Source organism: Hemitrygon akajei, chromosome 15 (assembly GCF_048418815.1).
Source record: "Hemitrygon akajei chromosome 15, sHemAka1.3, whole genome shotgun sequence".
Classification (NCBI taxonomy): Eukaryota; Metazoa; Chordata; class Chondrichthyes; order Myliobatiformes; family Dasyatidae; genus Hemitrygon; species Hemitrygon akajei.
Window position 1 is genome coordinate 66,424,216 of NC_133138.1, and position 15,595 is coordinate 66,439,810.

The following is a 15,595-nucleotide window of genomic DNA, read 5'->3' on the forward strand; positions in this document are numbered from 1 at the left end:
ACTAGAAGCATAGAAATCTATAGCACTTTACAGGCCCTTCGGCCCATAATGTTGTGCCGACCATGTAACCTACTCTAGAAACTGCCAGAATTTCCCTACCGCATAGCCCTCTGTTTTTCGAAGCTCCATGTACCTATTTCAGAGTCTCTTAAAAGACACTATTGTATCCATCTCTAGTCACTGGCAGTGCATTCCAAATACAGACCACTCTCTGTGAAAAACTTAACACTGACATCCCCCTTGTACCTACTTCCAATGCCCTGGGCATTGGGGTGTATGGGGTGTCAGGGAGAGGTAGTACCTCTGACGGGGAACACTCTTCTGAGTAGTTTGTTCGCATTGGTCCTCACCTGACACTCAGCTCTCACCAGTGGTTCCTCGTAGCTGTTTGCATGCAACAGCGGCCACACCCCGGGCAACGGCTTCGACTGGCCGGCAAAACCTGGTGAGGGTAGCCGATGGGCCTCAAACCCTCGGCGAGTTAGGACTTGTCTACTTACGCATGCGAAGACTGAATTTGGCAGACTACGTGGAGGAGACCACCACTTGGTGGTCCAACGAGTAGAAAGGTGGACCCAGCAAAGCGTTGTGGAGCGCAATCAGGGCACAGTGAGACACGTAGGACACTGCTGGCCATCCACTGCATCCCGACTTATCTCCAGCCGTCTCGACTCCGTGTTGTAACTGGATACAGGTAGGTCGGGACGAGAGAGTGAGGCTGACGATTTGTGCAACTCTCCCTCACTTTAATCCAAGTCAAGCGCAAGTCACGACTCCAAACCCATTCCGCTAAAAAACTTCAAGTCCTGTGGCGATGGGCGAGTGGCGAAGCAGCAGGTGTGGATACACTGGAAGCTGTAGTCACAAACCTGCACACAGGTGGCCCAGGGCATTGGGTCGTTCTCCGCTGGAATGAAGCAGCAGTGGAGCTCGGCAGCCCCCTGGGTGTCTGAGCAGTCCTCTTTAGGAATCGCTCTGCTCACCTCCATGGAGGAAGGGGCTAGAAAAGGTGCCTCAAACATAGCCTGCTTCATCTTACCCTGGCCAGCACACTGCGGCTGGCGGGGATCCCACTCAGCGGTCGAACTACAAAGAAGACGAAAGTGAAGGTGCTCAGCCTTAGCACGTGGAACGTGCAAACTCTGCTTGACATCACCAAGGCTGTCAGACCAGAAAGAAGAACAGCACTGGTCGCCAAAGAACTAGCCTGCTATAACGTGGACATTGCAGCACTCAGCAAAACATGCCTAGCAGACAAGGGCCAGCTTACAGAACGTGGTGGTGGCTACACCTTCTTCTGGAGCGGTCGCAGCAGCACTGAATGATGAGAGGCTGGCGTCGGATTTACCATCCGATCCCACCTCGCTCGTAAACTTGCCAAGCTTCCAGAGGGCATCAACGATCGCCTGATGACGCTTCGGCTCCCACTTGGCAATAAGAGGAGTGCAACGCTGATCAGCGCATATGCCCCAACGATGACCAACCCAGATGACATCAAAGATAAGTTCTGTGAAGAACTTGACGCCCTCATAGCAGCAGTCCCACAGTCAGAGAAGCTTATTGTCCTCGGGGACTTTAACACCAGAGTGGGCACAGATTACCAGACCTGGGAAGGGATTCTTGGAAGACATGGTATTGGCAAGTGTAACAGCAGTGGCCTGCTGCTCCTTAAGACATGCGCTACGCATGACCTTGTCATCACCAACACCCTATTCCGCCTCCCTACCCGTAACAAGACATCTTGGATGCATCCACGCTCAAGGCACTGGCATCTGATTGACTATGTCATCACCAGAAAGAGGGACTAGCAAGACGTGAGAGTGACAAAGGCCATGTGTGGTGCCGACTGCTGGACGGATCGTCGACTCAGTGTCCAAGTTTAAACTTCGCATTCTGCCTGTGAGAAAAGCCCAAGGTCAGAAGACTGCAAAGAGGCTCAATGTCTCCAAGCTGAACAGCAGTGTAGTTGCAGAAGAATTTCGTGAAGACCTAGATAGCAGGCTGCTTGACACACCCCAGGATGACCACACCAGCATTGAAGAGCAGTGGACGGCTTTCAGAGATGCAGTCTACTCTACCGCTCTCGAACACCTCGGACCAGCAATCCGGTGACATCAAGACTGGATCGATGAGAACGACAAGGAGATACAGGCACTATTGTCAGAGAAACACCAACTGTTCAGAGCGCACCAGAACGATCCCACATCACAAGCAAAGATAGATGCCTTCACCAGTGCAAGACGGAAAGTGCAGAAGAAACTCCGTGAGATGCAGGATATCTGGTTCAGCAATAAGGCCGATGAGATCCAGAGCTATGCAGACAGTCACAACACCAAGCATTTCTATGATGCTTTGAAGGCTATGTATGGACCTCAGTCCTCTGGCTCCTCCCCCCTCCTCAGTGCAGATGGGACTCGGCTGCTGACAGAGAAAAAGCAGATTTTGGAGAGATGGGCTGAACACTTCAACCAGGTCCTCAACCGCCCTGCCGAAATCAATGATGAGGCCATTGCTTGCCTACCTCAGGTGGAGATCAACCTGGACCTTGACAACCTCCCCACAGAAGAAGAAGTCAGAAAAGCCATCAGGCAACTTTCTTGTAGCAAAGCACCAGGATCAGATGCAATCCCTGCTGACGTCTACAAAGCAGGAGGCCCATTCATGATGCAGAAGCTGACTGAACTCTTCCAGTCTATGTGGAACGAAGGAAAGGTCCCGCAACAGTTGAAAGATGCCAGCATAGTCCACATCTACAAGAGGAAAGGCAACCGCCAGTTTTGTGACAATCACCGAGGCATCTCCCTATTGTCCATGGCTGGGAAGATTTTGGCTCGCGTCCTGCTTAATCACCTTCTCCAACACCTTGAGCAAGGTCTCCTCCCAGAAAGCCAGTGTGGCTTCCGTGCAGAGCGTGGAACTGTCGACATGATATTTGCTGCACGCCAACTGCAGGAAAAATGTCAAGAGCAGCACAGCGACCTCTTTATGACCTTCATCGATCTGACCAAGGCATTTGATACGGTCAGCAGAGATGGCTTATGGAAGATAATGGAGAAGTTTGGCTGTCCTAGCAGGTTCATCACGATTGTTCGGCAGTTCCACGATGGCATGATGGTGAAAGTTTTGGATGATGGTGACGAGTCAGAAGCCTTCCCAGTGACGAACGGTGTGAAGCAAGGATGTGTTCTCGCCCCTACACTCTTTAGCATGGTCTTCTCTGCTATGCTGAATGATGCTTTCCGCGATTGTCAGGAAGGTATACACGTCAGATACAGGACTGGCGGTGGGCTATTCAACCTCCGGCGTCTACAGGCTGTTACAAAGGTAAAGGAGACCGTCATCAGAGACCTCTTATTCACTGATGATCGCGCCCTCAGTGCCAGCACAGAGCAGAAGATGCAGCGAGAAATGGACTGCCTCTCACAAGCCTGTGACAACTTTGGGCTTACAATCAGCACTAAAAAGACCGAAGTTATGTACCAGCCCTCACTCAGAAAGCCCTACCAGGAACCACACATCACAGTAAAGGGGCAGAAGCTACTGGCAGTCGACAGCTTTACTTATCTGGGCAGTACTCTATCACGAGCAGTGAACATAGATGCAGAGATCAGCAACAGAATTGCCAAAGCCAGTGCCGCCTTTGGGAGACTCCGTGAGAATGTATGGGAGCGGAGAGGACTCAGCCTTACCACCAAGCTGAAGGTCTACTGAGCAGTGGTTCTCACCACCCTCCTCTATGCCAGCGAGACCTGGACTGTCTACAGCAGACACGCTAAACAGCTCAATCACTTCCACTTGAGCTGCCTCCGCAGACTTCTCCACGTACGATGGCAGGCCAAAGTCCCAGACACAGAGGTCCTGGAGCGGGCTAGCACCCACAGCGTCTACACCCTCCTACAGAAAGCCCAAGCCAGATGGGCTGGCCATGTCGTCAGGATGTCTGACAGTCGACTACCAAAACAGCTGCTGTATGGAGAGCTGAGCCAGGGCAAGCGCTCAGTTGGAGGGCAGAAGAAACATTTCAAAGACTGCCTCAAAATGTCCCTCAAAGACCTCAACATCAATCCCAGTAGCTGGGAATCGCTTGCTCTGGACCGCCCAACATGGTGGAGCAGGACCACTAAAGGAGCATATACAGCAGAAATCAGACACACCACAGAGGCTCAGAGGAAATGCGCCGCGCACAAGGCTCGAGCTACCTCCATTTCCACTGCAGCACCTACCCTCATGTGTCCCACATGTGGGTGAGCTTTCAGGGCCCAGATTGGCCTCACCAGTCACCTCCGGACCCACAGTCACAAACCCTCCACCAGACAGAAGTTGTGGTCGTCTTCGACTCCGAAGGACAAACAACAACAACCTACTTCCAAGCACCTTAAAACTATGCCCCCTCATGTTAGCCATTTCAGCCCTGGGAAAAAGCCCCTGGCTATCCACATGATCAATGCCCCTCATCATCTTATACACCTCTATCAGGTCACCTCTCATCCTCCGTCACTCCAAGGAGAAAAGGCCATTCTCATAAGGGATGCTTTCCATTCCAGCAGTGACAGCTGATTTCATTGGTGTATAAAAATGTTTATATTTCAATTTATGTTTAGTCTCATATTTTGATTTTCTTTTCTATGAAAATACTTTGTAAAATGTTTTAAGAAACTATTTACAAGTTCTGTATTATACTTCAGCCTGTAAAAATTCTTCAGTAAAATATGCATACATAACAAATTGAAGTAGAAGTTACCTTCCAAATCCTAGTGTAGCTTTTGCCTTTCCATCTGATCATGACTTGTCTTTTCTCTAAGCCTGGTTTCCACGTCCTGCACCTTACTGCATGATTAACTTGATATTCAAGATCTGTCAATCTCTTTCATGAACACAGTCAGTGGTTGAGCCTCCGCAGACCTCTTGGGTACAGGATACCAGAGATGCATTACCCTTTGTGTGAAACAGTCCTGAATGGTTTTTGATGAAGTGACTTTTAGTTCCAGAAAACCTGGTCTGGGGAAATATTATCCTTTCATTTAACCAAACCCCAAACAGTGCTTATAGTTAAGTACTATAAACACTGTATATAAAAGAGTTTTATTATTTTAAGCAGGTAAGCAGGTATAGGATTTTGAAATATTTATGGAGACAAGCAGGAATTTTTTTAGCCAAAGAGTGTAGACTTCTTTGCCACAGGCAGCTGTGGAGGCCAAGTCTTTATGTATAATTAAGGCAGAGGTTGATAGATTCTTGCTTGGTTAGGGCATGAAGGGATAAGGGGAGAAGGCAGGAGATTGAGGCTGAGAGGAAAATTGGATTAGCCGTGATGAAATGTTGGAGCAGATGCAATGGGCCAAATGGCCCAATTCTGCTCCTATATCTTAAGATCTTATGTTCTCATGGTCTATCTGAAAGAATGGCCATTAACTAGACTTTACAACCAGGGAGATTCTTTAGTAGGCGTTATGTTTCAATGCAATAGTAAAAAATGCTTTAAAATCTGAAAATACAAATCCATGATTGGGAGTAGCAGCCAGACGTTTGACCCTGCGATTTCAGTTATTGAGGTTGATATGAGAACATCCTTCAGGAGGGTGTCCCAAGGAAAGCATCCGGCCCAGATGGGGTACTTGGCCGAGTACTAAAGACCTGTTCTGATTAACTGGTTGGAGGGTTCACTGAGATCTTTAAACTCTCACTTCAGCAATCTGAGGCACCTACCTGCTTCAAGCAGGCTTCAATCATACCGGTGCCCAAGAAGAACATGGCAACCTGCCTCAATGACTTTTGTCTAGTAGCACTTACATCCACTGTGATGAATGTTTTGAGTGGTTGATGATGAAACATATCAGCTCCTGTCTGAGAAGATACTTGGATCTGCTCCAAATTACCTACCAGGGCAACAGGGCCACAGCAGATGCCATTTTATTGGCCCTTCAATCAATGCTAAAACATTTGGACAGCAAAGGTGAATACCTTAGGATGCTCTTTATTGACTGCAGCTAAGCCTTCAATCCCCTCAAAAAATCATATACTTAAAGACTTCGGCCTCATTACCTCCTTGTGCAATTGGATCCTGGATTTCCTCAGTTGCAGACCCCTGTCAGAATAGATTGGCAACAACATCTCCTCCACAATCTCCATCAGCACAGGTGCACTACAAGGTTGTGTGCTCAGCCCCCTGTTCTACTCACTTTACACTTATGATCATGTGGCTAAGCACTGCTCCAATGCCATATTTAACCTTGCTGTCATTGGCTGAATCAAAGGAGGTGACAAATCAGCTTATAGGAGGGAGATGGAAAATATGGCTGAATGGTGCCATAACAACACCCTCTCACTCAATTTCAACAAGACAAGGAGCTGATTATTGACTTAAGGAGGAGGAAACTCGAGGTCCATGAGCCAGTCCTCACTGGGGGATCAAAGGTGGAGAGGCACTTCAAATTCCTTGGTGTATTATTTCAGAGGACCTGTCCTGGGCCCAGCATTATGGGTGCAATTATGAAGAAAGCACAATAGTGCCTCTACTTCCTTAGAGGTTTGTGAAAATTCGGCTTGACATCTACAGTAATACTTTGACAAACTTCTATAGATGTGTAGTGGAGAGTATATGGACTGGCTGCATCACAGCCTGGCATAGAAGCACCAGTGCCCTGAATGGAAAAGCTTACAAAAAGTAAAAGATATGGCCTGGTCCTTCACGGGTAAAGCTCTCCCCACCATTGTCGCAGGAAAGCAGCATCCAGCATCAGGGACCACCACCACCCAGGTCATGCTCTCTTTTCACTGCTGCTATCAAGAAGGTGATACAGGAGCCTCAACACTGCAAGACTCAGGAACAGTGCTTACGCCTCAACCATCAGACTCTTGAACCAGTGGGAATAACTTTATTCAAGTTCACTTGCCCCACTAAACTGTTCCCACAACCTTTCGACATATATGTACGCACTTTGATAATAAATCTACTTTGAACTTTGAATGTTGAACTCAGATCTGCCCCACTATTCAATAAGGTTGTGACTAACATGATGGCATACTTAAATATCTGTTCACTAGTAACTTTCACCCCTTTGCTAGTCAAGAATCCCATCTACTTTTCCCTTAACAATAGTCAGATTTAGATTTATCACATGTACACCAAAACATATGGTGAACTGCATTGTTTGTGTTAACAACCAACATGTCTAAAGATGTGCTGTGGGCTTGAGGATTGTCTCAAGAGGCTTTGTCAAAAAGGGGTGGAAGCTTGGGTAGGTTTCTAGTAAGTTTCTTTCTTTCTTTGTCTATTATTGTCTAGATAGAGTATTGAGAATGGGCCCAGAGTCAGCAGTGTGTTCTTCATGTTAGATGTAAGAGCTCTGGGAGACCTCCAGTCTCCCCAGTAATAATGTAACCAGGTGACCATCGAATGCTATTCATCATCGTTAAAAAGTGTACTCAGGCATTCATCTGGGTAATGCTAGAGTGGTTATCTGTGCCTTTAAGTGGAGATAGTGATGACATGATGCACGCATGGGGTAGCGGGGAAACCATTTTGCCTTCTGCTGCAGGAGCTGGTAGGGCAGTGGAATCAAGTTCCCCCAGAGGTGCTAGGCATGGTGAGGAAAGGTGAGATTAATTTACAATATCCATGTGAATTTGTTTAAGCTTGTTGGCGAGTTGAGAATATCGGTAATTTGACATGTTTTACATGTGGATGCTTTAGATTTTCACGAGTAAAGAATTCGACGCTGGATAGCGTGGCTTGCAAAGTTCCTCACTGACCAAGTAGGTCAGTTTTCCTGTAATTTAACTACCAGGCAGTATCTTGTAAAAGTTGTGCCAAAGTGTACCTTTTGTCTAACTTTATTGTATCATGACTGATTGTGCATGTAACCACGTAACGTGAATGTTCAGTCTCCGTTCGGGGGTTCAGCACATGTGTACTAAAGAGTAATAGACATCTTAGATGAGATGTATTTGCTTACATTTTTCACTGCGATGTATAAGATACAGGGTTGGGGGGATTCTAATGTTGTTTGTATTGTGTCCCTTCAAGATTGTCACTACCGTATTGGTACTGTATTAGTTTTGTGTGATTTTCTTTGTATTTTTATACTGCATACGCAATTGGTCGATACACAAGTGTGTGGATCGAATGTTAAATGGAGATTGTAACGGTGGGATCTGATTGTAAAGTTAGTTTGTTCTGTTTTAAGACCCTCTTCTGGCACTTAAATATCTAAAAAAGATAAAGGAATTAAAACGCGAAAAGGTAGTTGTTGTCTCGAGTGTGTACTTGCCCCCCGGGCTACAACAATTATATCTTTCTGAAGTGCAGCAAGCTGCAGCTCCTTACAAACTGTGTCAGGGAACTGGAGCTGAAGCTGGATCACCTTCAAATCGTATGGAGGAATGAGGAGATGATGGTTAAGGGCTACAAGGAGATAATCACTCGTCACTTAGAGGAGGCAGCTAGTTGGGTGACTGTTAGAAGAGGGAAAGGGTAACATGAAAGATGTCTCAGATCAGGTCCATTTCATTCTAAAGAGGGAGTGTGAGCAGTGATAAGTTGTTCTACAAATTGGTAACAATGACATAGGAAGGAAATGGGATGAGGCCCTGAAGAGAATATATAGGGAAGTAAGTAGGAAACTGAAAAGCAAGACCTGAAGACTAGTAATCTCTGGATTGCTGCCTGTGCCACTTAGCAGTGAGGTTAAAAATAGGACGATTTGGCAGATAAATGCGTGGCTGAGGAATTGGTGCAGGGAGCAGGGTTTCAGATTTTTGCATCATTGGGGTCTCTTCTGGATAATGTATGAGCTGTACAAAAGGTCAGATTTGATAGAGCTATTTGGGAAGGTTTAAACTAGCTTGGCAGGAGGACAGGAACCAGAATGACAATCCGGGGATGGGTGAGTTGGTATACGAGTGGATGCAGTGTGCAGTGAGACTGTTAGGAAGGGTAGGGCAAAATTCAACAGAAGGGATCAATCCCTCTATTGGGAGTATTCTATAGACCCCTCCCCATTAGCAACAGAAACACTAAGGAACATATTGGGAGGCAGATTTTGGAAAGATTCAAAATTAACAGGATTGTTGCCATTGAGGTCTTCAACTTCCCTAATGTTGATTGTCATCTAAGTGCAAAAGATTTCGACAGGGCAGTATTTGTTAGGTGTGTCCAGGAAAGATTCCTGACCTAATATGTAGACAGGCCAACTAGAGGAGGATCTGGTTCTCGGCAATGAACCTGGTCAGGTGTTAGATCTCTTGGAGGATGAACATTTCGGTGACAGTGACCACAACTCCCTGACCTTTACCATAGCCTTGGAAAGGGTTAGGAACAGGTGATATCAGGAAGTATTTTATTGAGTGAAAGGGGATTATGATGCTATTAGGCAGGAACTTAAGAGCATAGATTGGGAACAGACATTATCAGTGAGTGTACAGTGGAAATGTGGAGGTTGTTCAGGAAGCATTTGCATGAAGTTCTGGATAGGTTTGTCCCATTGAGGCAGGGAAAAGATGGTAGGGAGAAGGACAAGAGATGTGGAAGAACGAAGCTTACTTAATGTTTAAGAAGCAAGAATCAGACAGGGCTCTAGAGAGTTACAGGGTAGCCAGGCAGGAACTGAAGAATGGACTTTGGAGAGCCAGAAGGGGGCATAAGAAGCCCTTGGTGAGTAATATTAAGGAGAGCCCTAAGGCATTGTGCACAAATGTGAAGAACAGGAGGATGATTAGACCGATCAGGGATAGAAGAGGGAACACATGCCTGGGGTCAGAGGCGGTAGCATAGGTTCTTAATGAATTCTTTGCTTTAGTGTTCACTAGTGGAGAGGGACCTTGACTTTTGTGAAGACAACCTAAAACAGGCTGATATGCTGGAACGGGTTAACATTAAGATGTGCTAGAACTTCTGAAAAACGTTAGGATAGATAAATCCCAGGGACTGGAGGGGATTACCTCAAGTCACTGTGCATTTGATGATGATATCACTGGCCACAGAAACAGTACCTGATGACTGGAGCATGGCAAATAATATTCCTTTGTTCAAGAAAGTTAATAGAGATAACCCTGGGAACTAGAGACCAGTGAACCTTACTTCAGTAGTGGGCAGATTATTGGAGAAGACTCTTAAAGACAGGATTTTCGAGCATTTGAAGATGCATAGTCTGATTAGGAGTAGTCAAAATGACTTTGTGTGGGATAGGTCATCCCTGATGAGCCTGACTGAATTTTTTGAGGAATTGACAAAGCATATTAATGAAGGCAAAGCAGTGGACTGGTGTACCTGCATTTTAGTAAGGCACTTGACAGGGTTCTCCTTGGTAGGCTGTTGAGTGGAAACAACCTACCTGGAGAAAGCCGCGGAGATCGGGTCTCTGGCACTGAGTCTTGCTCAGAGGCTGAGAAGGGAAGGGAGAAGAAGAAAAATGCAGTAGTGATAGGTGATTCCATTGTCAGAGGAGCAGACTGTGGGCATGATAGAGACACTCGGATGGTATGTTGCTTCCCAGGTGCCAGTGTCAGGAATGGGTCCACAACATTCTAAAGAGGGAGGATGAGCAGTTGGAACTCGTGGTACATATTGGTATCGATGACATAGGTAGGGAAAGGGATGAGGTCCCGAGGAGAGAATAGAAGGAGCTAAGTAGAAAGCTGAAAAGCAAAATCTCAAGGGCAGTAATCTCTGGTTTTCTGCCAGTGAGGGTAAGAAGAGGATGATTTGGCAAGTGACTGGAGACTGAGGAATTACTGCAGGATGCAGGGTTTCAGGTTTTTGGATCATTGGGATCTCTTCTGGGGAAGGTACATATGACCTGTACAAAAAGGACAGGCTACATCTGAAATTGAGGAGGACCAATATCTATGTGGGCAGGTTTGCTAGAGCTTTTGGGGGATGGTTTAAAACTAATTTGGCAGGGAGTGGGAACTAGATTGATTGGGCTGAGGATGGGACAGGTAGATGCAGCGTGTATTGAGACTGTCAGGAAAGAGAGACAGATGATTGGGCAAAATTGCAGTCAGTCAGATGGGTTGAAATGTTACATGGGGGCAAAATCAAAAAGGGTGATGAATACAGGACTAAGGGTGTTATATTTGGATGCAAGCAGCATATGGAATAAGGTAGCTGATCTTGTAGCACAGTTAGAGATTTTTGTTAAGGATCTGGAGTCCATTATTAAGGAAGGGGCTGTGGGGTACTTGGATGCACTTGATAGAATAGGCCTAAGTCAGCTTGGTTTCCTTAAGGGGAAATCTTACCTAACAGATCTGTTAGAATTCTTTGAGGAAATAACAGGCAGGATAGACAAAGGAGAGTCAGTGGATGTTGTTTATTTGGATTTTTGATAAGGCCTTTGATAAACTGCCGCACATGAGGGTGCTTAACAAGATAAGATTTCATGGTATTACAGGAAAGATACTAGTGTGGGTAGAAGATTGGCTGGCTGGCAGGAGGCAAAGAATGGGAATAAAGGGGCCTTTTTTGGCTGGCAACTTCCAGGTGATGTTGTCATGTTTTTGCTGCCCATGTCCTTCCGGCTGGTCTTATCTGTGGGGTTAGAAGCTGCCGTTTAAGGAGTCTCAGCTGCTTTTTCCACTGTGCTGCTCCACTTTCCACATGCTTTACATTTGTATTCCATTATGCCTTCTGTGGACAATTAAAGCTTGTTTAAACTTGTAAACAACTGCTAGTGCATTTACAGAGAACAGGGATAATTGAAACTTGCACAATCATATCAGGAGGTTCCCATTAGATAAGGAAGTAATAATCTGTGATTACCTGAGACAATGGGAAAAGCAGATTTGGTTAACACATGACTGCTCACATTAGACAGCTGGGCAGTAAGGCAGCAGTTTGTTCTTCTGATCTGTCAGAAGGAAACAAAGCATAAATTGATTAAAGCAGCTGAGTTAGAATCACTCTCTGATAAGGGAGGGTGAAACTGGGAAAGTGGGAACCGTGACCGTTTTGGTCTCGTGCCAGAATGAGGTACAGTACGTTTAAGAACACTGATGAAGCTATTATTCTAAGAAAGTAGACTGATTCACCATGTGCTACACAAACCTAATATAATTTTCTTGTATTATGAATTGAAACACATTAATGCACTAAACACTGAATAATGGCACCAGAGAAGACGGCTGCAAAGGGAGCTGGATAATACTATTTTACTGTTTAAATGCTGACTTTAATTAATCATCTCTGTATTTGAAATAGAACCATTTTGTATGATATTTGCTATGGCTTTGAAGTCCTTTATGGGTGGATGCTTAAGCAAAGTATATGAATGTATGTTTCCCTCTCTGTTCTTTAATTCTAATTGGAATCTGGAAGCTAACCTGCCCAAAAGTAAAATATCAAAACCTCAAAGGAGATGCACACATTTCCTTGGAAATGAAAAGAAAATTTTGAAACTGTGGTTGTCTAATCTCTAATCTCAGGAAATGTGTTACGGGAACTTATTCCCTGAAATAATCTTCATTTCCCTCATCTGTAGGTTAATTAGATATATGAATTAGTTAATCTGCCTTCTTGGAATGTGTTGCCCACCAACACTTTTATCAAATTCTTTAAACATGCAAGTCTATAGGTTTGGATCAGGTTTCAGATTATGGAACTGGTAATATCAACTCTGATGTTAAGTACACCAATTACTGAAAGAAAATTTGTCACTAAATGTTTCAGGAATCTTACAAAGTTTGAACATTTTCATATTCATTTACTCTCACAATTTCATATTCATTTACTAGTTAATCCAATTTACTTTTGAAATGAGTATTACAGGCAGTATCTTGCACCATGTTAACTGATTTTGGGCTGGTGCCTACAACAGAACTGACTGCAGAGACTAATTTACAGTTGAGCTCACCTAATAAAAAATGTTAAAAAAAGAAAGCAGCTTAAACAAAATCTGCTTCACAGCAAACTGCCCCAAAAGTCACCCAATAAAGGCAAGACCAGTTGTTGGACAAAACTTAGTAAGAGAGTGATAGATGCATTATACAAATTATCAGCATTCGAGTTTGTTCCATTTACTTACGTTGGTAAATTAAGAAACAAGACTCATCTAGCTGATGCCCTATAGAGACAATCTTTGTTTTATATTGGTGATATTAAAATTTCCCAACTTTACAAAAGAATGATCAGCAAACAAGCTTTGGTTCTTGTAAACACGGTGCACAGTAATATAACTTGCATTAGCAAGTACCATTGCGTCACTTTGGCATTACTACACTGGAGCACAGCTGTCTTAGCTCTTCTCACACACAAACAAAATAAGGTTTGCAGGCCCTTCTCTTTCAAAACTGAGATACTTTAAGACATAATTCAAATCAAAATCTTACATAACTTTGAGAAAAAAGGGTGTACTTTGGATTATTGGTTTGCTAAAACCATTCCAGACAGGTTCTGATCCACGTGCTTGTAGTGTTTATGTAGTGTGACGTCCAGCATCCCGAGTGGAGTATTAAATTATTTCTTAACATGGATGAACTGTGGTATAATTTAACAGTCGATTAGCTGTACATACTTAATCATGCCCAGTAGCAAAAGTACTGCAATAAACTTGTTTACAGATTTTATTACATTTTAAAAGCTTCAACCTATCTCTTAGTATGTGCTTTCCAGCTTAGTTCATGTCCCATCTCTCTTGTGGGCAGTCAGTGGGCAGCTGTGAGCAGTTGTCTTGGTGCCTTTCTTTTTGTACACTGTTAAGAATCTGTCATGCCCTACATCTCTTTTACATTAGTGCTGCATTGACCCAATATCTCACTCGGTGCAACTTGCCTTGTGGGATTGGGTACCCTTCTAACATATAAATACAGGTCCTTAGCCACATTCGACTAAACAGGTGTGTTGAACAGTACATCACTATTTTTGAGATGAATTGTGTGAAGTTTCTGAAATCATATTTTTCTCGGTCTTTATCTGAAATAACAGCTTAAAAGAATTTAACTTTTTCTTAAATAAATGTTGCTTAAACTGTGCGGGACAGTTCAGGCAGAGGACTGTACTGAACAAGCAATTTAAAAAAATTATTTGAAAAAATACGCAACTAACACAAACGTGTAATTTAGCAGAGATGTGAGTAAGCAAAGGTCGGTAACATTGGCTTTAGGAAGAAGAAGGAGTGACCGGCAATTTGGCAACGGACGACAGCATTTATGAAATTCTTTACATAAAGTTGATGACTTGTCTTTGCAGGACAGCAAAGCTTTGTTGATATAATGGTGCCATTGAAGATGTACACAACATTCCAGTGAATTAAAAACTAAATAGTGAACTGATGGTTTATGTACTATCCAAAAGCGCAAGAATGCAGAAAGCTCAAGCCCTAAAGACTTTCGTAATGCTAAATGAATGCCATATGTTCCACATTTTGGATAACTAGGGCAAATATTTCCCACATTAGAATAATCTTGCTGCCAATCCAAAGAGTGTCACAATTACAAATTTTTCCAACGATTATTTTATTTATCTTATGTCTGATTATCTAGTGTACAAGATTTATGCGGTCACTTTAGCATTAATCCCAAGCTATAAAGTCAAATAAATGAAGTTGTTCTTTACTAGCTGAATTGCAATTTATTTATTGCTGTTTGTTTGAATTAATTTTCATTTTAATATTCGGAATTTTATTTGGGGCAAGAGTAGCCCTGTTGCATTTTCTCCAGGTATTTTGATAAAAGCTGTTAAATGAGCTAATATTGTCAGACAAAATGAGGGCAAAACCAAAATTTATTGATTAATATCTAGATTGAGTTTTAAAATCCAGAAGAGCATTGGATTAAATAAAAACAAAAGGAAGAAAAAGGAAGTTTGATCAGTACCCCAAAGTAATTAGTTCTGATGATAGGTCATTGATCTGAAACTATGGCATGGTTTGTTTTTCTATAGATGTTACCTGACTTGTTAAGTATTTCCAGGATTTTCCGATTTTATTTCAGGTGTACAACATCTGCAGAATTTTGCTATTGGAAACGTCAAAGAACAAATAACTGGGCAACACTAAACACAAAATTATAAATACTTCTTGTTTTTGCAGTTTATGAATAGTCTTATGTTGTTAACATTGGGATTTAGGAATGTGGATTCACCAAGATACAAAGATATACCTTTGTTAGAATTAAAACAGAAAATGCTGGAAATACTCAGCAGTTCTGTTGAAGGTCTTCAACTTAAATCCATTCCTTTTCCCCTACAGATGTAGCATGGCATGCTGAATATTTTTGGAAATTTCTGTTTTTATAGATTTCCAGCATCTGCATAGTTTTGGAGGGGAGGGGTTTACTTATTTTTTTGCTAGGATTGGATAAATTTTAAAAAGATTGTTTCCTGAAGTTGAGAGAGTAAGGGGTGGATCTGTAGTTATGAGGTTATGTATGAGGCATTTACCTTAGAGAAGAGGGTGAACATCCTTACATAAAAAGTTATTAGGCAACAGAACTCAGTTATAATGTCAACATTCAGGTTTGGATTAGTGATGAGAATCATGGAAAAAGACTGAGGATTATGGGAACAAGGGAAGTGTGTATGATCAGGAAATGTAACCGAGACGGTTTCACTGTAATTCCAGCAAGAAGAAGAGGGAAGAATATAAAGGATGGTGTGGTT